Raw genomic sequence first — 24769 nt, 5'->3', positions numbered from 1 at the left:
ATCTTTCGCAAAATTATAGTATATGATATTATGGTAGCGTATATGTATGCATATACCTATATACACGTATACATACATATGTGGCTAACAAGTCAGAAATTCAGGGAGGAGTAGATGTTGCGGTCTTGAGTCAGAATTCTACAGGGCATCATGCTAGAAATTCAAGGAGGGTTTCTATACAACAGTCTCGAAGAGAATTTCTTCTTGGGGAAACCTCAATCTTTACTCTTAAGACCTTCAACTGATTGAGGCCCATCTACATTGTCTGGGGTCACAGCCACTTTACTCAAAGTTGACTGCTTTAAATGTTAATTACAACCAAAATAATACCTCCACAGCAACATCTAGGCTAGTGTTTTACCAAACAACTAGAAGGCATGGCCTGCCAAGTTGATACATAAAATTAACTGTTGCCAAGAAAACTGGACCTCCCTCTTGTAGGACTTGAATTACAAAGCTTACCAAAGTCCAGTGTGTGAAAATGTAAAATGCATCTCCTTCAGTTGCAATTGTAAAGTGAATAATTTTTCAGTAACCTCTTCGGACCTCCCTTGGAACATGAAATTGCTTTTTTTTTTTTTTTTTTTAGTTTTTTCACATTTATTTTTGAGAGACAGAGATAGAGCATGAGCTGGGGAGGAGCAGAGAGAGAGGGAGACAGAATCCGAAGTAGGCTCCAGGCTCTGAGCTGTCAGCACAGACCCCGACGCAGGGCTTGAACTCATGAACAGCGAGATCATGACCTGAGCCGAAGTCGGACGCTTAACCGACTAAGCCACTCAGGCGCCCCTGAAATTGTTTATTTATTAAAGAAACATATTTATTCCTCAAGCATATCCTACTGCCCTGAAAAATAAGCCTCACAAGAAAGCAATTTCCCCAGATCAAGCAGTGAGATGTGTAGTATAGAAAACAGGGAACAGTCCTTCCAAATACAAACCCAGGGCAATAGAGTTCTTTTAGCAGGCAGCCCAGCTTTTAACTGAACTTAGGAAATAACCAGCATGGCACTAACAGTGGATACCTAACTACCCACATTTGTCATAATTTTATTGTTTTTTTTTAATGTTTTATTTATTTTTGAGAGAGAAAGAGAGCACAGGTGAGGGGGGCAGAGAGAGACAGGACAGAGGATCTGATGCGGGCTCTGAGCTGGCAGCAGCGAGCCTGCTGTGGGGCTTGAACTCACGAACCGTGAGATCATGACCCGAGCCAAAGTCAAACCCTCAACCTACTGAGCCACCCAGGTGCCCCTACTGGTGTTTTATTCTAGCTATAGTATGTTTTATTTTAGGTTGACTTTGTTAAACTTTTTGGAATTATTGCGGTTCAGGCCTCCATCAAGAGTTTTACATATGTGTTTTACATATGAGTTTTACAGTTTTACATATGTGTACACATGATAGGTTGTGTGTGTGTGTGTGTGTGTGTGTGTGTGTGTATAACATAAAATTTGAGCTACATTTGAAATATTTATAGACATTTCACCATAGAGGATATACAGATGGCAAATAAACACGTGACAAGATGCTTAGTTAATATCGTTACCTGTTCAGGAAATGTAAATTAAAACCACAGTGAGAAATCACTACCAGCTATCAGAATGGCTAAAATGAAAATGACTAACAACACCAAATGCTGGCGAGGACATGGAAAAACTGGAATACATTCAAAAACACGTGGAACATACACGTGGCTGATACGTCTTCTGCAGGCAGGCATGTAAGATGCTGCAGCCTTTCTGGAAAACAATTTGGCAGCTTCAGAAAAAAGGACACAGACAACTATCACATGACCCGGTTAATTGCACTCCTGGCGTTTATCCTAAAGCAATGAAAACATGTTTGCACAGAAACCTGTGGGTGAGAGGGTGAATGTTCATAGTAGCTTTGTATGGAACAGACAAAACCTGGAACCAGCCCAGGTGTCCTTCACACAGGTGAATGATTGAACAGACCTTGGTCAATCCATACTATAGAATACTACTCAGCAATAAAAGGGAGTGAACTATTTTTTTAATTTTATTTATTTATTTGGAGAGAGAGAGGGCGCACTAGAGTGAGGGGCAGAGAGGAGAGACAGAATCCCAAGCAGGCTCCAGCCGTCCGTGCAGAGCCCATTGTGGGGCTCGAACTCACAAACTGTGAGATCGTGACCTGAGCCGAGATTAAGAGTCAGACACTTAACCGACTGTGCCACCCAGGCACCCCTGAACTTTTTTTTTTTTTTTAAATTTAAGAGAGACAGAGGGAGAGAGAGAATCTTAAGCAGGTTCCACACTCAGTGTAGAGTCCAAAACAGGGCTCAATCCCATGACCCTAGGATCATGACCTGAGCCCAAACCAAGGGTTGGATGCTCAACCAACTGAAGCATCCAGGCACCTTGGGAGTGAACTATCGATTCCTGCAACAACCAGAATGAATGAGTCTCTGGGAAATTATGCGGAGTACCAAAATCAAATAAAATAACATCAATTTCAAAAGGTTACAATGTATCTGATTCTTATATAACATTTTTGAAATGGCAACATTTTTTCAAGACCAGGGGAAGAAGAGCAGTTGGAAGAAGGAGGGAGGGGGGGTTCTAAAAGGGCAGTACCGGGGATGGTAGCCCTGTTGGAACAGTTTGTATCTTGACTGTGGTGGTGGAGATGGAAACCCACACACGTGATAAAATTGTATGGAACTTAATACATGCATGCAAACAAATGAATACAGGTAAACCCGAAGAAATCGGAGTAAAATTAATGACTTGTATCAATGCCAATATCTTGGCCGATAGGTCTCAGGACTCTGACCGACGTTTGCACATCGATGTTCCTAGCAGCATTACTTACAACAGAGAAGATCTGAAAGCAGCCTAAGTGTCCGTCAACAGATGACTGGAGAATGTGATGAATACATACATTATTCAGCCTTAAAACGGAAGGAAATTCTGACCCCTAGTACAACACGGGTGAACCTTGAGGACATTATGCTGAGTGAAATAAACCAGGCACAAAAGGACAAGTATTAATATGATTCCACTTCCATGAAGTAGCAAGAATCCGTAAATTAATAGAGGCACAAAGTAGAATGGAGGTTTCTAGGGGCTAGAGGATGGGAGCTGGGAAGTTGATACTGAACGGTGACAGAGTTTCAGTTGAGGAAAATGAAAACGTTCCAGAGATGGTTAGTGGTGACGTTTGCACCACAGCATAGATACAATTAATGCTACTAAATTGTACACTTAAAAATTTTTTTAATGTCTATTTATTTTTGAGAGAGACACAGAATCTGAAACAGGCTCCAGGCTCTGTGCTGTCAGCACAGAGCTGGACACAGGGCTCAAACCCACAAATTGTGAGATCATGACCTGAGCCAAAGTCAGACACTCAACAGACTGAGCCACCCGGGCGCCCTAATTGTACACTTTCAAATGGTAAATTTTAGGGGCAGCTGGGTGGCACAGTCAGTCATCCGACTCTCGATTTTGGCTCAACTCACGGTCTCACAGTTTGTGGGTTCGAGCCCCACGCTGGGCTCTGCACTGACTGCCCGGAGCCTGCTTGCGACCCTCTCTCTCTCCCTCTCTTTCCCTCTCTCTCTGCCCCTCCCCTGATGCTCTCTCTCTCTCAAAATAAATAAATAAACTTGAAAGTGATAATTTTATGTTACATGTTGGGCGTGTTCCGTCTCTCCTGTGCTTGTGAGTGAGTGTGCGTGAGTTAAATCACACTTCTTGTGTGGCCTTTCTGGGTCTTCTCCCCCGAAGGCGCCGCAGAGCGGCATTGGGATCTGGCCAGCACACCCATCCTCCCAGCTTCCCCTCCCTCCCAGCCTGTCCAGGATGAGGGAACACTTGAATCTCTGGTTCTGTCACACTCCCTCAAGGTCTGGAGGAACAATGCACAGCATTCTGCGGTCTGTAGAACTCACTGCCCAGCTTTTATACCACGAGCCGTGTGTAATGTCTGCTTAGTTAACCTCACCTGGCCTGTCAGTGCTTATGTGAATTGGGGCCAATGAATAGACCAGTAGGTGCATCTGCTTATCAGATGATCTCGTAAGACATGCTGGCTCTCTTCTCAGTCATAATCCTACCCCGATTGCTAGAAGAAAATGAAAAAGGAAAGAGGTCCTCCCCTCTGGAAGCTGCAGTCACATTGGGCAGCAAGACAATTTAAATTAGGGGCGCCTGGGCGGCTCAGTCGGTTAAGTGTCCGACTTCGACTTGGGTCATGATCTCAAAGTTCATGAGCCCACGTGGGGCTCTGCACTGACAGCTCAGAGACTGCTTGGGATCCTGTCTCCCTCTGCCCCTCCCCTGCTTGCGCTCTCTCTCTCTCTCTCAAAATAAATAAAAATAAACTTTAAAACAAAAAGATAATTCAACCAAAATGAGTTGATTTAGTCCTATGTATTGCACAACTCCTCTGCCCTGACGGAGGTGGTGTTCTCGAGAGATCAACAGAGAACATTAGCCTGTGCATGCTTCCCACCTTCGCCAAGAAGGCACACTGGGAAAGGGGGCTTGTTCAAAACACAAGCCTGGAGAATCTCCTGGAGGCTGAGACCCTCTCGGGTGGAGCTCTGGAATTTTTTTTTTTTTTTTTTTTAATAAAAAGTACCCAAGATAGGGATACCTGGGTGGCTCATGATTTCAGTGCAAATACACAAACTCCCCAACTTACCCTGCAGCCTCGCCAAATCTCAGAGAAAGACAGCAGACCTCCAAGGAGGGGTTCCCAGTTAGTGTGACCACGTGATTAAAATTACCATTTTGGGGGCCACCTGGGTGGCTCAGTCAGTTAAGCGTCCAGCTTCGGCTCAGGTCGTGATCTCACGGTCCGTGAGTTCGAGCCCTGCGTCGGGCTCTATGCTGACAGCTCAGAGCCTGGAGCCTGTTTGGATTCTGTGTCTCCCTCTCTCTCTGCCCCTCCCCGACTCGTGCTGTCTCTATCTCTCATGAATAAATATAAAAAAAAAATTTTTTTTAAAGAAGAGATGAACTTGCTAAAACTGATTCTCCCTCTGCCCCTACCCCACGTGCATGCACACTCTCTCTCAAAAATAAATAGAACATCAAAATATATATATACATATATATATATAAAGTCTATTCATTTAAAAACCATATGTCTGAGGGGATGTGGGTGGCTCAGTTGAGTAAGCATCTGATTCTTGGTTTCTGCTTAGGTCCTGATCTCTCGGTTTTGTGGGTCCAAGCCCCGAGTTAGGGTCTACACTGGCAGCACAGAGCCTGCTTGGGATTCTCTGTCTCCCTCTCTCTCTCTCTCTACCCCTCCCCCATTCACTCTGTCTCTGTCTCTCTCAAAAAAATAAATAAACTTAAAGAAATAAAAATAGGGGCACCTGGGTGGCGTAATCGGTTAGGCGTCCAACTTTGTCTCGAGGTCATGATCTCACGACTCATGGGTTTGAGCCTCACGTCAGGCTCTGTGCTGACAGCTCAGAGCCCGGAGCCTGCTTCAGATTCTGTGTCTCCCTCTCTCTCTGCCCTTCCCCCCCCCCCCAAAAAATAAACATTAAACAAATTTTATAAAAATAAATAGAAACCGGGGCGCCTGGGTGACTCAATTGGTTGAGCCACTGACTTCGGCTCAGGTCATGATCTCGAAGTTTGTGAGTTCGAGCCCTGCGTTGGGCTCTGTGCTGACAGCTCAGAGCCTGGAGCCTACTTCAGATTCTGTGTCTCCCTCTCTCTCTACCCCTCCCCTGTTCATGCTCTGTGTCTCTCTGTCTCTCAATAATAAATAAACATTAAAAAAAATTAAAAAAAAATTAAATAGAAACCATATGTCCATTAACACAACCTTCACCACACCCTATGCTCTATCTCGTATTATCACCCTATGTTATAGTTGGAAGTGAGGCATGGAGAGGGTTAATAATTTACCCAAGGTCACACAGTCCTGCAGGGCTGACCTTATTTGTAGCTAGGCCGGTGGACCCCAGCGTCCAGGCCCTTAGCCACCACACTCCTCCGTCTGCTGCAAACACAGCACTCCAGATGGGGTAGGAGCCGGCTGCCTGCAGGTGGTACCTAACGCCACAGACCCAAGGGGAACCCTAGGCGACCATTTTCACCTGCTCTCAGTCATCTATGACAGGCAGTGCTGGAATTTGCTTTCCTTTTTAGAAGGTCTTGTCTCCCCTCTATTAGGGTTCTCTGGAGAAACAGAACGAGTTGGATGAGCACATAGATAGAAAGAGATTTGCTATGAACTGGATCGTGTCCACCCAACTTGATACGTCAGAGCCCTAACCCCCAATGTGACTATATTTGGAGATAGGCCTGGAAGGAGGTAATTAAGGGTAAATGAGATCATAAAGGTAGGGCCTTGATCTAACAGGAGTAGTGCCCTTGGAAGACCAGACACTGGAGAACTCCATCCCTCCCTCTCAATCAGTCTCCTACCCTCTCTCTCTCTTCCTCTGTCCACCATGGAGCACACAGTGGGAAGACATCTGTCTGTAAGCCAGGAAGAGAGCCCTCACCAGAGGGTGAATTTTCTGGTACCTGGATTTTGGATTTCCTAGCCACCAGAACTGTGAGAAAATAAATTTCTGTTGGCTAAGCCACCTAGCTTATGGGATTTTGTTATGGCAGCCCCATTGATTTTAAGGAGCCAGGTTCAGGTGATTATAGAGGCTGTCGAGTCCCAAAGGCTGGAGACACAGGAAGAGTCAATGCTGTAGTGCAGGTTCCAAGGTCGCCTGCTGGCAGAACCCCCTTCTGCTGGGGGAAGGTCAGTCTTTGGTTCTGTTCAGGCCTTCAGCCTATGGGATGAGGCCCACCTGCATTATGAAGGGCAATCTGCTGGGGCGCCTGGGTGGCTCATTCCGTTGAACGTCTGCCTTTGGCTCAGGTCATGATCTCACGGTTGGTGAGTTCAAGCCCCACATCGGGCTCTGTGCTGTCAGCTCGGGGCCCACTTCAGATCCTCTGTCCCCCTCTCTCTCTGCCCCTGCCCCACTCTCTCTCTCTCTCTGTCTCAGAAATAAAATAAATAAACTTAAAAAATAAATAAATAAATAAATAAATAAATAAATAAATAAATAAAATGTAGCATTTCTCCCCCTTCTGTTTGGGTACAGTTTAGCAGGCTGTATATGTAAGATGATCTAAAGCAGGGGTTCTCTGCCTCAGCATCACTAATGTTTTGGATCCAGTAGTCCTCTGATTGGGGGGCCGTCCTGTGACTGTAGGGTGTCGGGCAGCAACACTGGCCTCATCCGGCACTGAGGACTGCAGCCTGGACCCTCTCCTGGGGGACACGTTGGAGCTCGGGCCTTTATCCAGCCTTTCCTGTGGAGGCCTCCCCTTGTGGCAGAGAGCGCAGTGTTCTGGGTCTCTGCTCTTCCTCTTTCGGTCCTTCACCGACACTGAGCACCACGTGACTGACCATCCCACCGCTGGTGGCCGCTCACGTGACGGCTGGCTTGGTGCGTACTGGCGAAGGAGAGATAGAGTTGGGGTGGCATCGCTCTCCTCTGTGTCCTCTCTCTGACATGCCTACCCTCTAGAACTACCCGGGTCTCTGCCACCAGGACCTGGTCATTTATTTGTTTGTTTATTAAAGTTTATTTATTTATTTCAAGGTAGGGGAGAGGGGCAGAGAGAGACGGAGAGAACCCCAAGCAGGCTCCACACTGTCAGTGTGGAGCCCGATGTGGGGCTCAAACTCAGGAACCGTGAGATCGTGACCTGAGCTGAAACCAAGAGTAGGACGCTTAACCCACTGATCCACCCGGCCTCCCAACCCTCGGGGTTTTTTTTTTTTTATTTAAAAGGCCAACGGGGCGCCTGGGTGGCTCGGTCGGTTAAGCATCCGACTTCGGCTCAGGTCATGATCTCACGGTCCGTGAGTTCGAGCCCCGCGTCAGGCTCTGTGCTGACCACTCAGAGCCTGGAGCCTGTTTCAGATTCTGTGTCTCCCTCTCTCTCTGCCCCTCCCCTGTTCATGCTCTGTCTCTCTCTGTCTCAAAAATAAATAAACATTAAAATTTAAAAAAAAAAAAAAGGCCAACGATGAGAATAGTATTCAACCACGAAAAAGAAAAAGAGATGCCATTTGCCACAACAGGGGTGGACCTTGAGGGCATATAAGTCAGATAGAGAAAGACAAATACCAAATGATCTCAATTATATGTGGAATCAAAAAAAAAAAAAAAAAAAGACTAAACTAATCTAAAGCAAAACCAAGCTCATAGATACAGAGACCTGATTGGTAGTTGCGAGATGGGGGTGGGGGCAGGTGGACAGGGTGAAGGAGGTCAAAAGATACAAATTTTCAGTTACAACGTATATGTTACAGGGATGTAATAGTCACTATAGTTAATACTGTATTGCGTATTTGAAACAGTAAACCTTAAACGTTTTTATCATAAGGAAAAAAAAATGGTGGTTTTATTTATCTTTTAATGTTTATTGTTTTTTGAGAGAGAGACAGAGCGCAAGCAGGGGAGGGGCAGAGAGAGAGGGAGACACAGAATCCAAAGCAGGCTCCAGGGTCTGAGCTGTCAGCACAGAGCCCAACGGGGGGCTCGAACTCTCAGACCGCGAGATCGTGACCTGAGCCAAAGTCGGATGCTTAACTGACTGAGCCACCCAGCCGCCCCTATATCTCAATTTTTTAAAAAGGAAAATACTCCTACAGAGAAACAAAACAAATAAACAAGGATGAGAAGGGGTGGCCGCAGGCTCGCTACGAGCAAGTCCCTTTAGCCTCCCTGGGGGCCAGTGTCAGGGACGACCCTTCAGAAGCGTCCCCTACCCTGTCTCCCCCCTTCCCGTAGGCACAGATTCTAGGCTATGAAGCCCCTACCACTTGTGGGTGTCTGTATGCCAACGTCGGGGCAGAGACGGGGCCAAGTGAGGGTGGGACTCTCTCTACATATTGGACGTTCAGAACCTTCAGTCCATAAGACAAATTGAGTCACCACCCTTCCATGACTAGTATCTAACCTTGATCTACAACTATAAAGTGTTCTGTATTTATGTGACTTCAGAGGCTTTTCTGCAAAAACAGACACCCTCCCTACAGTGTCTAACATCCAACTCCAACCCCAAGGGTGGAGCAGATTTTCCTATTTCTTTGTTCTGTAGACCTACACGTCCAGGATCCTGTTTAAGGTTTTAGAATGCCTTCAATACTTGCCAAAATAAAAATAACTCCCCCCAAGGTGCCTGAGTGGCTCAGTCGGGTAAGAGTCGGGGCTCTTGATTTCAGCTCAGATCATGATCTCACGGTCATGAGATCCAGCCCTGGGGAGGCCTCTGCTGTGGGTATAGAGCCTGCTTAGGATTCTCTCTCTCCCTCTGCCCCTCCCCAGCCCCCCCCAATAATAATAATAATAATAATAATAATAATAATAATAATAATCGTTCCCATAGGGAGGCCTGGCTGGCTCCTTCAGAAGGCTATGCGACTCTTGATCTCGGGGTCGTGAGTTCAAGTCCTATGTTGGGTGTAGAGATTACTTAAGTAAATAAAAACTTAAATAATAATGGTCATGAGAAAGAAATTCCCACTGCTCTCCATCCCCAGGGTTCTGACAACACAAAAATGTCTCCAAACACGGCAGGTACCCTTTGGGGGACAAAATGGTCCCTCTTGAGAAGTATTGATTTAAAGTAGTTTCAAACCATCGTTTTTCCTTTACTAGTTCCTGGAGAGCCATAGCAGGAATGACTGGTTAGCCCAGCCCTGGAGTTTGTATAGACACACATGTGTGTGGCCAGAGGACCATGCGGCAGGGGGAGGGTATGCCACAACCAATTGCCTGTCCCACCCGGCCCCTTTCCGTCCACCTCCTCATTGCCTCTCCTGTGCATTCCCCTCCCCGTCTTTCACTGACCTCATTCTGCAGTGCAGGTCGGGCCTGGGAGTGGCATCTGTGAGATTGTGGCAGAACAGGTTGTCCAACCCTGAACTGGAGAAAGGAGAACCTGTCTCTGCCCAAGCCGGTGTTCCCAGAATATCACCTGCACATGCGCTCACAGGGTGACCTTGGGAAAGGAACAGGGGGTGGGGCCTCAGGGGCTCTGATTCTCCCAGGAGAAGGGTTCCACTGTCGTGGGTTTATCTGGCTGTTACTTCTCCTTGGGGCTGCTCACTTTTTAATCTTTCATCTAATTACTTTTTTTTTTTTAAAGTGTTTATTCATTTTTGTGAGAGAGAGACAGTGAGAGCCAGGGAGGGGCAGAGAGAGAGAGAGAGAGAGGGAGACAGAATCCGAAGCAGGCTCCAGGCCCTGAGCTGTCAGCACAGAGCCTGACGTGGGGCTCGAACTCACGAACCATGAGATCATGACCTGAGCCAAAGTCGGACGCTCAACCGAGTGAGCCACCCAGGCACCCCAAATGACTTTTTTTTTTTGAATGTTTATTTTTGAGAGAGAGAGAGACAGAGAGACAGAGCCTGAACGGGGGAGGGGCAGAGAGAGGGACACAGAATCTGAAGCAAGCTCCAGGCCCTGAGCTGTCAGCACAGAGCCTGACATGGGGCTCAAATTCATGAACCATGAGATCATGACCTGAGCCTAATAAAAGAGACACTTAATCGACTGAGCCACCCAGGCACCTCTTATCGAATGACTTTATTAACCCAAGACAGTTCTATGAAGACAGAAGCAGCCTCTTAACACTTGAAAGTGACAACCACCCAACACCCCTTAGAATGGCTGCTACCTAGAAAACCGAAATCAGGGGCGCCTGGGCAGCTCAGTCCATCGAGCGTGTGACCCTTTTATTCGGCTCAGGTCATGCCGTCATGGTTTGTGAGATCGATTTCCGAGTCCAGCTCTGTGCTGACAGCGTGGAGCCTGTTTGGGATTCTCAATCTGTCTCTCTCTCTCTCTCTCTCAAAATAAATAAGTAAACATTAAAAAAATAAATAACAAGTGCTGGCGAGGATGTGGAAAAATCCGAGCCCTCGTACCCTGTTGGTGGGAATGTAACACCTGCCGTTGCTGTGGGATACAGTGTGGCAGTTCCTTGGAAAATTAGAAACAGAGTTACCATATGATGCCGCGGTTCCACTTTGGGGGGTAGAACCAAAAAAACTGAAAGCAGGATCTCAGAGATGTTGGTAACATCCACGTTCAAAGCACCATTATTCATCATAATAGCCGAACAGTGGAAACAACCCCGGTGCCCACCAACAGATGACTAAATACCAAATGTGGCTCATATTCAGACTTAAAAAGGAAGGACATCCTCACACAGGCTACGATGTAGCTGGACCTTGAGGACATTATGTTAACATTATGTTAAGTGCAAGAAGCCAGACACAAAAGGACAAATACTGTATGATTCCTTTTCGATGAGGTCCCTGGAAGAAGCAAATGGAAAGAGATGGGCAGGAAAAAGGTGGGAGCCAGGAGCTGGGGGAGGGGAATGAGGATTTAGTGTGTCATGGGGACAGAGTTTCAGTTTTGCAAGACAGAAAGTTCTGGAGATGGGTGGCGGTGATGGCCGCACGACGGTGTGAATGTGCATAATGCCACTGAAGTAGACACTTAAAAACAAAGTTTGTGGGGCACCTGGGTGGCTCAGTCGCCTGGGTGTCCGACTTTGACTCAGGTCATGATCTCGTGGTCCGTGAGTTCGAGCCCCGTGAGTTCGGGCTCTGTACTGACAGCTCGAAGCCTAAAGCCTGTTTCGCATCTGTGTCTCCCTCTCTCTCTGACCCTCCCCCGTTCATGCTCTGTCTCTCTGTCTCAAAAATAAATAAACATTAAAAAAAATTTTTTTAAGTGGTAAATTGTATGGTTTGCATACTTTGCCTCAATTTGGAATAATCCTCATAAGCAGTAATAAATCCATGCCCCCCAGCTGACCTCCCCCAAGCCCGCCCGGGGTCCTCACGACCAACCCCAGGAACTGGCTGGCAGATGGGAAGATGCTCCCAATGAGAAGCATCAGGCCTGGCTGGTCATCCCCGGGGAAAACCCGAAGGCTGCTTCCTCTGGGCAGGATCACGACAGCTGTATTTATGGAGGGGGCGTGGAGGTCCTCGTCACGAAGCTGTCTGTCGTCCTCGGCCCTCCTGAGATCAATCGCTCGGCCCACATGGCAGGATGGAATTAGGAGGGCCCTGAGTCAGCGTGCACAGGCAGTAGTTCCTGCCCAGAGCCTTGCTTGGCCCACAGGGGAGGAAGAAAAAAGCCACCCTCTCAGCGGCTGGACGCCTGGTGCTCCCTTTAACAAGCATCCGCTGGCCCCTTTGCTCTGGTGTTAATCAAATCTGGCAGAATGGCCTGCCGTGCTACCAGACACTGCTAGATGCCTGGATTTGGATTTGTTTCCCTTCATCTTTAAAATCCCCCCCCCCCCCCAAAAAAAAGAAAGAAAGAAAAATAGGAGAGGCCACGGATTATGTTTCTTTTTTTTTTTTTTTAATTTTTTAATGTTTATTTTTGAGCATGAGAGAGAAACAGAGCATGAGCAGGGGAGGGGCAGACAAAGAGAGGGAGACACAGGATCCGAGGCTGGCTCCAGGCTCCGAGCTGTCAGCACAGAACCGACTCGGGGCTCGAACCCACGAACTGTGGGATTATCACCTAAGCTGAAGTCAGACACTCAACCCAACCGACTAAGCTACCTGGGAGCCCCAGGCCAGGGATTGTGTTTCTCTTGCAAGATGAAGATAGCATTTCTTCTGAAATCAGCCTCTAGAATCTTCTTAAGCTAGAAGGACTGGACCAGTGGCTGCACTGACCTAAGCTGAAGTCCTTACCATGCCCCCACAAGACCCCTGCCCTCACCTCTGCAAGTCCCCACTCATTGGCTCACGCCAGCCACACTGGCCTCCTCACTGTCCTAACAGCCTGCCAGGCACATTTGTGCCACAGGGCCTTTGCTCCTGCTGTCTTTCTGCCTGGAGCATTCTTTCCCCCATCCCTCCGCTCCCTCAGACTTTTACTCGAATCCCAACTTCTCTAATGACTCTGTTTTGTATTACAGCGGCTCCCTCAGCACCCAGCTCTCCCAGCGCCCTTTTCACTTTTCCATTTCTCTAGGGCATGCTTTCCTTTTATCGCGGCCTCTGGTTTACTTATGTGCCATGCCGGCCATCTGTCCCCCATGGCCCTCACGTGCCTTTCCCATTAGCGTTAGAGCTCGATGGGAATGTGGGGTCTTCTTTTTGTTCCTTAGTGTGTCCCATGTGTCTGTAATAGTGCCTGGTGTATAGTGTGTGCTCAGTAAACATAGTCAAATAAACGAATTCACTTGTGCCGCCAGTATGACACCGTGTATTAGAATTTGCACAGTATTCAGTGGCCAGGAAGGATTCCCAGACTGTGAGTGATTTGTAATTATTTTTAAGTTAGCATATACTATATTTAAAAAAATTGTGGCAGGGGCGCCTGGGTGGCGCAGTCGGTTAAGCATCCGACTTCAGCCAGGTCACGATCTCGCGGTCCGTGAGTTCGAGCCCCGCGTCAGGCTCTGGGCCGATGGCTCGGAGCCTGGAGCCTGTTTCCGATTCTGTGTCTCCCTCTCTCTCTGCCCCTCCCCCGTTCATGCTCTGTCTCTCTCTGTCCCAAAAATAAATAAAAAACGTTGAAAAAAAATTAAAAAAAAAAATTGTGGCAAACGTGTGCATCGGTCAGCAGCAACTCCGTCCCTCCAGGGGCTCGAGGCCAGTGTCTTTCACATCCAGCTTCTCTGTCAGTTTCTAATGGTTCTGTTCTGTGATGTCGTGATTTATAAGAAATATATATTTGGCTTTGTCCCATTTCTGGCACAGAGCTCCTAAAACCCTTGGGATGTCACAAGCGGTAAGAGGGATAAAGGTGGTGGGACGCCTGGCTGGCTCAGTTAGTAGAGCATGCAACTCTTGGCCTCGGGGTTCTGAGTTCGAGCCCCACGCTGGGTAGAGATTGCTTAAAATCTTACCAAAAAAAAAAAAAAATGATAAAAGTGTCTTGATATTAATCATAAGCACACCTGGATTTATATTAATGAGGTGACTTTTGGGGCACCTGGGTGGCTGAGTGGGTTAAGCTTTTTGGCTCAGGTCATGATCTCGCAGTCTGTGAGTTCGAGCCCCGCGTCGGGCTCTGCACTGACAGCTCAGAGCCTGGAGCCTGCTTCCAGTTCTGTGTCTCCCTCTCTCTCTGCCCCTCCCCCGCTCACACTCTGTCTTTCTGTCTCTCTCTCTCTCTCTCAAAAATAAATAAAATTAAAAAAAATTGTTTTTAAATGAGGTGACTTTTGGAAAGCACGGGAGGAGGGGGGCTGGTTGTCCAGGGAACCAGTGCTGTGATTGGAGAGCTGGCACATTCAGTCCCTCCCCACACCAGCCTCCGGGGACAGTCGAGGGACTGGAGAGTGAATCTACCGCCAGCAGTCAGTGATTTCATCAAACAATGCCTATGTCATGAAGCCACCATAAAAACGCAAAAGGGTGGGGTTCAGAGAGCTTCCAGGTTGGTGAACCAGATGCACTTGCCTGCTGAGCCCCAGACTCTGCAGGGACAGATGCTCCTGGGTCTGGGACCTCACCCCACGTATCTCTGCATCTGGCCGTTGATTTGTATCCTTTCTTATCCTTTGGTGTAAACGGCTAATCTAGGAATTACACTGATTCTCTGAGTCCTGTGATCTGCTCCAGCAAACTGCTCAGACCTGGGGAGACGGTTGTGGGAACCTGTGATTTAAGGCCAGTCCATCGGAAGCACAGGTGACAAGCTGGATTTGTGACTGGTGACAAAGGGGCAAGGAGGCAGTCTTGTGGGACTGAGCCCTTAACCTGTGGGATCTGATGCCATCTGTAGGTGGGGTGTGGGGAGTAAATGGATCTCGTTCTCAGAGAACTGTGGTTGTCCGTTTTGACCTGCCTTCTGTCCCCACCCCCACCAAGGGCTTGCTTTCACGTCACCTCCCTCAGAGTTGTCCCAGGGCTGGGGCAACTTCCCCGGGCGGCATCTGCCAAAAGCTGTGAAGACATCTGCTACCCTCAGCCATCTGGGGCGAGGGATGGCAGAGGGGACAATCAACAGAGAGATCGAAAAGCCTGGTGAAAGGAAATGACGATGGCCTCCAGATGGGACACGAGGAAAAAGTCAATCGAACACAAAAGAAAGCAGTAACAGAGGACTTAGGAGCAAAACAGATCCAAGATGTACAGAAAAAAGTAGTCCTGTGTCTCTCAGCAAACGTTTCTTCAACCTTGACCGTGGCCAGACACTGGAGATTTAACATCCAGCAGCTTTCATTGTCCCCGGGGAAGCATTTTCCTCCCAGCACATCGATGTGTGACCATATATACAGGTTATTGCTGACCAGGGAAGCGCACCCAAGTTGCAGAGTTTTTCCCGGGATTTCATTAGGTAGGCGTGACTGATTGGATCACTGGCCACATGGATCCATCAAAAGCATGTCCCCTCCCCTCCCTAGAGGTCGGGGTGATAGCACAGAGCTCAGCTCCCGCCATCTGATCACGCAGTTGGTCTTTCTGGCGTGGTCAGCCCCCACCCCGAGTCATCTCCTAGCGTAAATGATCCGGGGCCGACCATGAGTCATCAAGTCGCCGTGAATTACCAAGTGGTCTGAGGTTCCCACCATGAGTAACCAACAAGATCCTATCGGGGAAGTCCCGACGGTTTAGAGGTGACCTCCGGAGAGCCAGGACGGACACCAGACCTCTCTTTGGGTAATTCTTCACCATACGGTCTTATACCTCAATTTAAAATTTATCAAAATAGGGGGGCCTGGCTGGCTCAGCCAGTTAAGAGTCAGACTCTGCATTTTGGCTCAGGTCACGATCTTGGAGCTCATGGGTTCCAGCCCTTCACTGGGCTCTGTGCTGACAACACAGAGCCTGCTTGGGATTCTCTGTCTCCCTCTCTCTCTGCCCTTCCTTCGCTCGTGCTCTCTCTCTCTCTGTCTGTCTCAAAAAGAAATAAATACACATAAAAAAATAAATAAAGTTTATCAAAATAATAACTCCACATGTAGGCCAACTGTACTAAAACCTAGTCATCAGAGAGAGAGAGAGGACTTTAGGATCAAACAGAATAAAAGCAACAACAATCATATTGACCACTGACATTACAAAAGCAACATTGGAATTCAGAAGACAGGGAATCACATCTTTAATACACTGCTATTAAAAAACAAGAGGGAACTTAGCACCGAAAACCATTTTCAAAATACAGCGAAAGGAAGACGTTTCAGGCAAATAAAAACTAAGAGTTTGCCACCAGCAAACCCACGTCAAAAGAAGTTCTAAAGGATGTTGTTCAAGCAGAACAGAAGAGAAGTGATCCCAAGAGGGAGAGGGCTGAGAGCCAAGAAGGAAGGTTGAGCGAAAAAAGTGATAAATGGGCGTAAATCCAAATGAAGGTCGAATTTGAAATACTCATAATAACGCAATGTATTGTGAGGTTGATACATGAACAGTTTAGAGCTCGTTTTCTTTTTTTTTTAATTTTTAATGTTTCTTTATTTTTGAGAGAGGCAGAGACAGAGCACGAGTGGGGGAAGGGCAGAGAGCGAGGGAGACACAGAATCCAAAGCAGGCTGCAGGCTCTGAGCTGTCAGCCTAGCTTGGGGCTCGAACCCACGAACCGTGACATCATGACCTGAGCCGCAGTCGGACGCTTAACCGACCGAGCCACCAGGCGCCCCTAGAACTCATTTTCTTAAAAAGCAGTATGGTGGCCAGAGTTCAGCACATGTTTCTCGAGCATAGAAGGCAGCAGCCCAGATCCCGACGTGTCCGGATGTGATACGAGAAACATAAATGCGGTGATCACTGTACGATCTCCGAGCGGCAAGTGCCCGGGACGCAGGGTGTGGGTCGGGAAGCTAGACCCCACAGGGCACCCGCTGCAGGAGCCCCAGAGAGGGGAAAGGCCGGCAGCCTCCCAGCACAGCTGGTTTCTGTGAAACCAGCTTCCGAGGTGTCGCCGGTCAGAAGTGATGGGGCAGCTGGCCACGTGACCTTCCCCAGCCGATGACCTCGTGAGGCTGGGTGCCCTGGGCCGGCTCTGTTTGCACACGGAGAGCCCAGCCCAGGTGTGTGGTGCTCCCATGTCCGCTGCCAGTGTGTGCAGGGAAGTGTGCCCTTTTTTTTTTTTTTTTTTTTTTTTAAAGAAGAAGGCCTATTTCAGCACAGAAGGTGGGTAAGAACCAACCTGAGTATCACCGTCACCTCGGGACACAACACGTGGCTGTCTGTTACCTAATTTTGGATGCTTCTCGCTAGCCTCAAAATAATTCCTAGGTTAAAAATATTTTCTTGGGGCGCCTGGGTGGCTCAGTTGGTTGAGCGTCCGATTTCGGCTCAGGTCATGACTTCACGGTCCGTGGGTTCGAGTTCCGCGTCGGGTTTTATGCTGACAGCTCAGAGCCTGGAGCCTGCTTCGGAGTTTGTGTCTCCCTCTCTCTCTCTGCCCCTCCCCTGCTCACACTATCTCTCTCTCTCAAATATAAATAAACATAAACATAAATAAATAAATAAATAAATAAATAAATAAATAAAATATTTTCTCAGTAATGCTAATCATTAGGGAAATGCAAATCAAAGCCACAATGAGATACCCCTTCACATGCATTAGGATGTCTATTATATAAAAACAAAACAAAGAAAATCACAAGTGTTGTGAGGTCCTAGAGAAAAGGGAGCCATCTCGGGGGCCTGAGCGGCTCAGTTCGGTTGAGCATCCGACTCTTGGTTTCGGCTCAGGTCACGATCTCACGGTTCCTGAGTTCGAGCCCCAAATTGGGCTCTGTGCTGACAATGCAGAGCCTGCTTGGGATTCGTTCTCCCTCTCTCTCTGCCCCTCCTGCACTAGAACGCTCTTTCTCTCTCTCTCTCTCGAAATAAAAAAATAAACGTTAAAAAAGAAAAAAAAGAAGAAAAAGAAAAGGGAGCCATCCTGCACCGCTGGTGGAAATGAGAAGTGGGGCAGCCACTGTGGAAGACAGTTGTCACACATTGTAGCAGGTGGCAGAATTTCCTTCCTTTTTAAAAAAAATTTATTTTCGATGTTTCTTTATTTTTGAGAGAGAGAAAGACAGAGCGTGAGAGGGGGAGGGACCGAGAGAGAGAGAGGGAGAGAGAGAATCCCAAGCCGGCTCCACACCCAGTGCAGAGCCTGACGCGGGACTCGATCTCACGACTGTGAGATCGTGGCTGGTGCCGAAATCAAGAGTCTGACGCTCAAGCAACTGAGCGCCCCCCCCCCCCCCCAGGAGCCCCCGATGCCGTTGTTTTTATACCAGCCAGTGATACCTGATCGTTCTGCAAGCATTTCAACTCCGCAGCAGCTTTTATAAGACTCCTGCAGGGTCGGGTTTAGGGGATTATTTCAAAAGCCGACAGCCAACCGCTAACTGTTTTCAGGAGGAAGAGAGACTTTTCACAGAACACCACCGGGTCAGCAAAGCCACGGATCAGCACACCAGCGGAGATAAAACAGAGCCGCAGACCCGGCACGCACCTCGACAAAGAGCAGTGCGGCCCCTGCAGGGAAGGATGAGAGATTCCCGGAGACGACAGTCCCCGGAGTGCAGTTTGAGCCAACCTACCGTAATTGCGCGAGCCGTAACCGGTCAGGGCTTGGCCGGACTCGAAACATGGAAGCTGTAAAGGTTCTGGCGTGAAGAGCGGCCAGAGGAGCTAGGTTCTCAGAGCACCCGTCCCTGTTCTTGACTCAGAGGGTTATGAGAATTTCAAATATTGTTCACTTCGTGATTTGCTACGAAGGGTTAGACGCCACTAACCGTTGTGACACAGTTCCCCCAAGACTGCCCTCATTTCTTCCTTTTTTTTTTTTTTTAAGGTTATTTATTTCGAGAGAGGAGGGCGAGCAGGGGACGGGCAGGGAGAGAGAGGGAGGGAGAGAATCGCAAGCAGGCTCTGCCCTGTCAGCGCGGAGTCTGACACGGGGCTCGAACCCCTGAACCGTGAGATCTCGACCTGAGCTAAAATCAAGAGAGGGACACCCAACCGACTGAGCACCCCCAGGCGGCCCTGCCCTCGCTGGTGACGTCAGCTGCAAGTTCAGGTTTTCTCAACACCACCTTTGGGTTTGACAACTCACCGGAAAGACAGAACTGACTGGAAGCTGTTACACCCACAGTTACAGTTTATTACGGGGAAAGGATGCTACAGATTCAGATCAGCCAAGAGAGAGGCGCCCAGGCCGCGTGTGGGACAAGTGCCAAACGTGCAGCTTCTCTTGTCCTCTCCCTGTGGGGACAGGACAGATTTACTCTCCCGGCATCGGTGTGTGATACGTCCGGAAGACTGGAGCATCACCAGCCAGGGAAGCTCACCCAAGCACAGGCGGTGAGGTTTGCTGGGAGCCCTAGTACGTGGGGGCATTTGACCAATTAGTCGATGGCCCACAAGGTTGATCTCAGTGTCCAGATGCACCGATGCCACGTGACCCCCCAAGCCCCCACGCAGACCCCATTGTGGGTCTTTCTGGCCCCCACCCTAAGTCATACCATTGGACTAGCCAGTGGGACCCGAGGCCTCCCGGCGAACAGAGACCCTCCTCTCCGGCATGACATCTCAGAGATGACCTCCCAGAAGTGGGGGGACCACATGAAACCCTACTACACAGTCTCCCGATCCGTTTCCTCCAGGAAATGGTAAAGTGTGGGAGGGCAGAGACTAGAACCACCTTTGTCTCCAGGGACCAGGGATGTTGTCGGATGCAAAGAGTGGGGACTACTGAAAAATACAATTCTTCCAGTATGGAAGTATTCCGTCATCCTCGAAGGAGAGGGTGTGAATTTGCCACTGAGGAAGGTCTGAGCGCTTGGCCTCGGGGCTGCTTCTGAGCCGTTGTTCATAGAGAAACCTCGTCCTCTCAACGTGACCGTCACTGCAGTGGGATGAATGTCGATGCCCCCTGCACTCACCCCTGTGTTGAAATCCTAAGCCCCCCACCAGCGGCTGGACCGGAATCACCTTTCCCGCACCAGGGGGCACATGTCGCTGGTGGCACGGGAGACACTTAGAAGGTATCGGTGCTGTGAGGGCACTGCGCCCTTCGGAGTTGGGGCTGTGTTCCTTATCACCTGGCCCCCTGGCTGGCGTCCCCGTCTAACGAGGTCGTGGCAGGGCTCAGGCACAGCAGCCTCAGTGGGTAACAGGGTCCAGCTAAGATGCATCTCACTGCTGGCTTTTTAAAAAATATGTTTAGTGTTTATTTTTGAGAGAGAGAGTGAGAGACAAAAAGACAGAGTGTGAGTGGGGGAAGGGCAGAGAGAGAGGGAGACACAGAATCGGAAGCAGGCTCCAGGCTCCGAGCCATCAGCACAGAGCCCGATGCAGGGCTCGAACCCACGGACCATGAGATCATGACCTGAGCTGAGGTCAGGCGCTTAACCAACTGAGCCTCCCAGGCGCCCCACATTGCTGATTTTGAAAAGTAATTTTTAGAAATCATGGTTAAGGGGCGCCTGGGTGGCTCCATCGGGGGAGCGTCTGACTCTTGGTATCGCCTCAGGTCGTGATCTCAGGGTTCATGAGTTCAAGCCCCACGTCGGGCTCTGCGCTGACAGCACAGAGCCTGCTTGGGATTCTCTGTCTCCCTCTCTTCCTCTTTTTCTCTCTCTCTCTCTCTCAAAAATAAACAAATAAACATTTTTTTAAAAATCAAGGGTGCCTGCAGGGCACCTGGGTGGCTCAGTTGGTTTAGCGGCCGACTTCGGCTCAGGTCACGATCTCACGGTCCTTGAGTTCGAGCCCCGCGTCGGGCTCTGTGCTGACAGCTCAGAGCCTGGAGCCTGTTTCAGATTCTGTGTCTCCCTCTGTCTCTGACCCTCCCCCGTTCATGCTCTGTCTCTCTCTGTCTCAAAAATAAATAAACGTTAAAAAAAAAAATAAAAAAAAAAATCAAGGGCGCCTGGGTAGCTTAGTCAGTTAAGCGTCCAACTCTCGATATCGGCTCAGGTCATGCTCTCACGGTCGTGAGATCGAGCCCCACGTTGGGCTCTGCGCTGGGCACAGACTCTGCTTAAGATTCTCTCTCACGCCTCTGCCCCTCCCCCTCCTCAAACAATTCACAGTTAACATAAAATTGACCATCTTACCCGTTTTTAAGTGTGCTGTTCAGTGGCATTAAGCACATTCACACTGGTGCACGGCCATGCCCACCATCCATCTCCAGAACTTTTCCATCTTCTGAAACTGAACCTCTGTCCCCATTGAAACTAACCCTCCTTCCCCTCCCCCGGCCACCATCTACTTCCTGTTTCTATGAATGTGCCCATTCTACATACTTCATAGAAGTGGAATCACAGTATTTTTCCTTTTGTGACTGGCGTATTTCACTCAGCATAATGTCCTCAAGATTCATCCATGTTGTGTCGGAATGTCCTTTTTTTAAAGTTATTTATTAAAAAAAACTTTTTTAGGTGTATTTATTCACTTAGAGAGCGTGCAAGTGGGGGAGGGGCAGAGAGAGAGAGAAAATCCCAAGCAGGCTCTGCATCGTCAGCACAAAGTCCAATGCGGGGCTCAAACCCACGGAACTGCGAGATCATGACCTGAGCCAAAATGGTCGGTCAACCGACCGACCCACCCAGGGGCCCCTTATTTACTTATTTTTGAGGCAGACAGAGACAGAGAGAGTGAGAGCAAGCACAAACGGGGGAGGGGCAGAGAGAGAGAAGGAGACACAGAATCCGAAGCAAACTCCAGGCTCTGAGCCGTCAGCACAGAGCCCGACGCGGGGCTCGAACCCACAAACTGTGAGATCATGACCTGAACCAGGGTCAGACGCCTAACCCGCTGAGCCACCCAGGCACCCCAGAATGTCCTTCTTTTTCAAGTCTGAATAACATTCCATTGCATGGATGGACCACACTTTGTTCATTCATTCATCCGTTGGTGGACCCTAGGGCTGCCTCCACCTTTGGGCTACTGGGGACCCTGGTGCTGTGACCATGGGTGTGTGGCTATCTCTTTGGGACCTTTCTTTCCCCTCTTCTGGGGAAGGACCCAGCAGTGGATTCTTGGGTCCTATGGTAGTTCTGTTTTGAATTCTTCCAGGAACCGCCATACTGTTTTCCACGGCGGCCATTGTCACGTCTGTTTTTACTGTCCTCTTCTAATTAGAACAAGTGGCCCTGGCTGCCCCGTATGATAATAGTAGAACATTTCTTTCATTAGATGAAACAGACCACTGAAATAAATCTCAAAGTCCGCTGCGATGTCTGGGTGCAGAGGCCTACCCCCATCTGCTCCGACTTGGCTTCAGGCTTGTAGGCTGGATTTTCAAGGTGAGCTTTTTTTGTTCTTTGCTTGCCTGCTTGCTTTTTTTTCCTTCGCTAATGGCACCAACACTTCTCCTTTCTCCTGCTATTAATCTGGCACAAACCTTCAACAGGGGGGCGGACTGCCAGGTTTTTCTGACATTTCTTTCTGACGATCCTGCATTTACCATCTTCACGATGCTTCCAGGAGCTCTTTGCCCGTCCGTCCCTAAACACACAAACTAACCCAGACCCTGTAGGAGTCACGTGTCCTGGGCTGCTGGCGTATTAATTTCTTCACACCCTTTTTGCAGGGATAATGACTAGCAAGGCTGCAGCTAATAGAGCTAGTCCCAGCTGTCTCCATGGTAACGTTGTACCGTATCAATGTCACCTTCATCCCGCCAAGAACATGGTTCATAGGACCAAGCCCAGTCGTCTCCATGGTAACATTGTCCCCTGTCGACATCACCTTCATCCCTCCAAGAACATGGTTGCACAGAGACCAAGGTAGAGCGGGTGTGTGTGTGTGTGTGTAAGATATTGGTGTATTTTTAATCTCCACTTAAAGAATTTTCATCTCTGTACATCAAGTTAACAACGTTTTAGAGCCGGAAGGCTCATGATGGGCTTTGACTGTATAAGGCAGCATTTGAAAGCAGAGTATCACAGAGCAATGGCCTCAGATTGTACGGGCAGAGGGACCTTCCCCCAACCACATGACAAAGTAGAACAGAATTCAAGTATGGTCTCAAGCATAGAGGCTATTAGAAATCATACTCTTTGAAAAAAAAAAAGTAGCATAGGGGTGTCTGGGTGGCTCAGTGGGTTAAGCATCCAACTTCGGCTCGGGCCACGGTCTCGCGATTCATGGGTTCGAGCCCCGCGTGGGGCTCTGTGCTGACAGCTGGGAGCCTGGAGCCCACTTGGGGTTCTGTGTCTCCCTCTCTCCGCCCCCTCCTCCACTCACGCTCTCTTTCTCTCTCAAAAATAAATAAACATTAAAAATTAAAAAAAAAAGTAGCGTTATGATGGCAACAAATCTAAATATAAGCTATGGCCACCAGCATCTAATGGCTGGGGTCCAGTGAGTACCGGTCGTGACTCAGTGAATGGGCGGGACTTCGCATTTGCAGCCACCCAGGCTGTCATTTGAGGTCACCTCGAAGCCCTCTCTACAGAACATAAGGTGCAGGATGTAAAGTCATTCATTAATTAATGACGATCCGTAGCCTACTCAGCCTGCTGTAACCAGATACCATAGACTGGATGGCTTATAAACAGCAGAGATTTGTCTGCGGGTTCTGCAGGCTGGGAAATAGAAGACTGAGACAGCGGCACATTTGATTCCTGATGAGGGTGCGTTTCCTTGCTTGCACAAGTATTGTGGTGTCCTCACCTGGTGGAGACAGAGCAAGAGAGCGCTCCCTGGGGTCAAAAATCCCGTTCATGAGGGCCCTCGCCTCGAGATCTGACCGCCTTCCAAGAGCCCGACCTCCCTAGTACCGTCACTGGCGGGGTTAGGATCTCAACATGGGAATTTCGAAGGGACACAAACGTCCAGCTCGTAACCTTGACTGAGTGTGTGCTACGTATCAGGCACTGGAGAAGGGGTAGTGAACAAGAGAGACAGACCCCGGCTTCTTCCGACCTTCGTTCAGCGTGGGGGATGGGCAGAGAAGAGACCAGCGAGAAGAACCTGGAAGAAAGGCAAAGTGGGGCATGGGGCTACACAGTGAGCTCAGACAGAGTAGTCAGGGAACACTCTTTTAAACAGGTGACCCTGGGGCGCCTGGGTGGCTCAGTCGGTTGAGCGTCGGACTTCGGCTCACGTCATGACCTTGTGGTTTGTGGGTTCGAGCCGCATCAGGCTCTGCGTTGACAGCTCGGAGCCTGGAGCCTGCTTCGGATTCTGTTTTCTCTCTCTCTCTCTCTCTCTCTGCCTCTCCCCGGCTCGTGCTGTCTCTCCGTCTCTCAAAGATAAATAAACTTTACAAAAATAATAAAAATAAAAAGGTGACGCTAAGCAGAGCCCAGAATGAAGGGATGGAATCAGTCAGGTATATGGAGGGGAGGGAGCTTTCAGGAAGAAGAAACGGCAAGCGCAAAGGTCCTGAGGTATGACCGTGCTTGGTGTGCTTATGTTCAAGAAAAGCTTTGAACTCCGTGAGCAAGTTGGGGACAAGCAGAAGACAATCCAAGGGGAGTTTTTAGGACACGGTGAATACCTAGGTGGCTACTGGATAATCTGTGCTGCCTTCATGGGCATCTATCTGGAAAGCATGTAGCACGTTTGAGGGCTGAAGAAAAGGTCACCTTGATTCCCTTCTCCAAGGTGTTATATGCTGAAGCTTAGTTTCCTTAAATGCTTTTGAATGTGACGGAGACAGGTTTTTGTTGTATTTTTTGTTGTTTTGTTTTGTTCTTAGGCTAAGGCGCATGGTCTCACTTAACTCGTGTTACCTAACAGTCTCTTGCCTCCTGGCCCCTGTATCCTCTTACGTAACTAACCCAGCAGTCCCAGGGTGACCTGCT

The 24769-nt window shown here is 48.8% G+C and overlaps 1 long non-coding RNA gene across 5 annotated transcripts in view; it reads left to right on the top strand.

The window, feature by feature from the left end:
- LOC109254086 (uncharacterized) overlaps positions 1–24769 on the top strand; it is a 39854-nt gene that overhangs the window by 8276 nt on the left and 6809 nt on the right. For 2 of the 5 annotated variants that reach the window (XR_002074639.2, XR_002074638.2), the window contains 2 exons: positions 22152–22261; positions 22549–22744. The exons of 2 other annotated variants lie outside the window; for them this stretch is intronic. This is a non-coding gene — a long non-coding RNA (uncharacterized LOC109254086). The remainder of the gene's footprint in view (positions 1–22151; positions 22262–22548; positions 22745–24769) is intronic. One more of the 5 variants, XR_008420677.1, reaches the window with a different exon arrangement.

This window comes from Panthera pardus, unplaced genomic scaffold, assembly GCF_024362965.1.
Source record: "Panthera pardus isolate Hobbes unplaced genomic scaffold, ASM2436296v1 HiC_scaffold_8, whole genome shotgun sequence".
Taxonomy (NCBI): Eukaryota; Metazoa; Chordata; class Mammalia; order Carnivora; family Felidae; genus Panthera; species Panthera pardus.
Note: the sequence above shows the minus strand (reverse complement) of the source record. Positions and strands in the feature narration are given on the sequence as shown.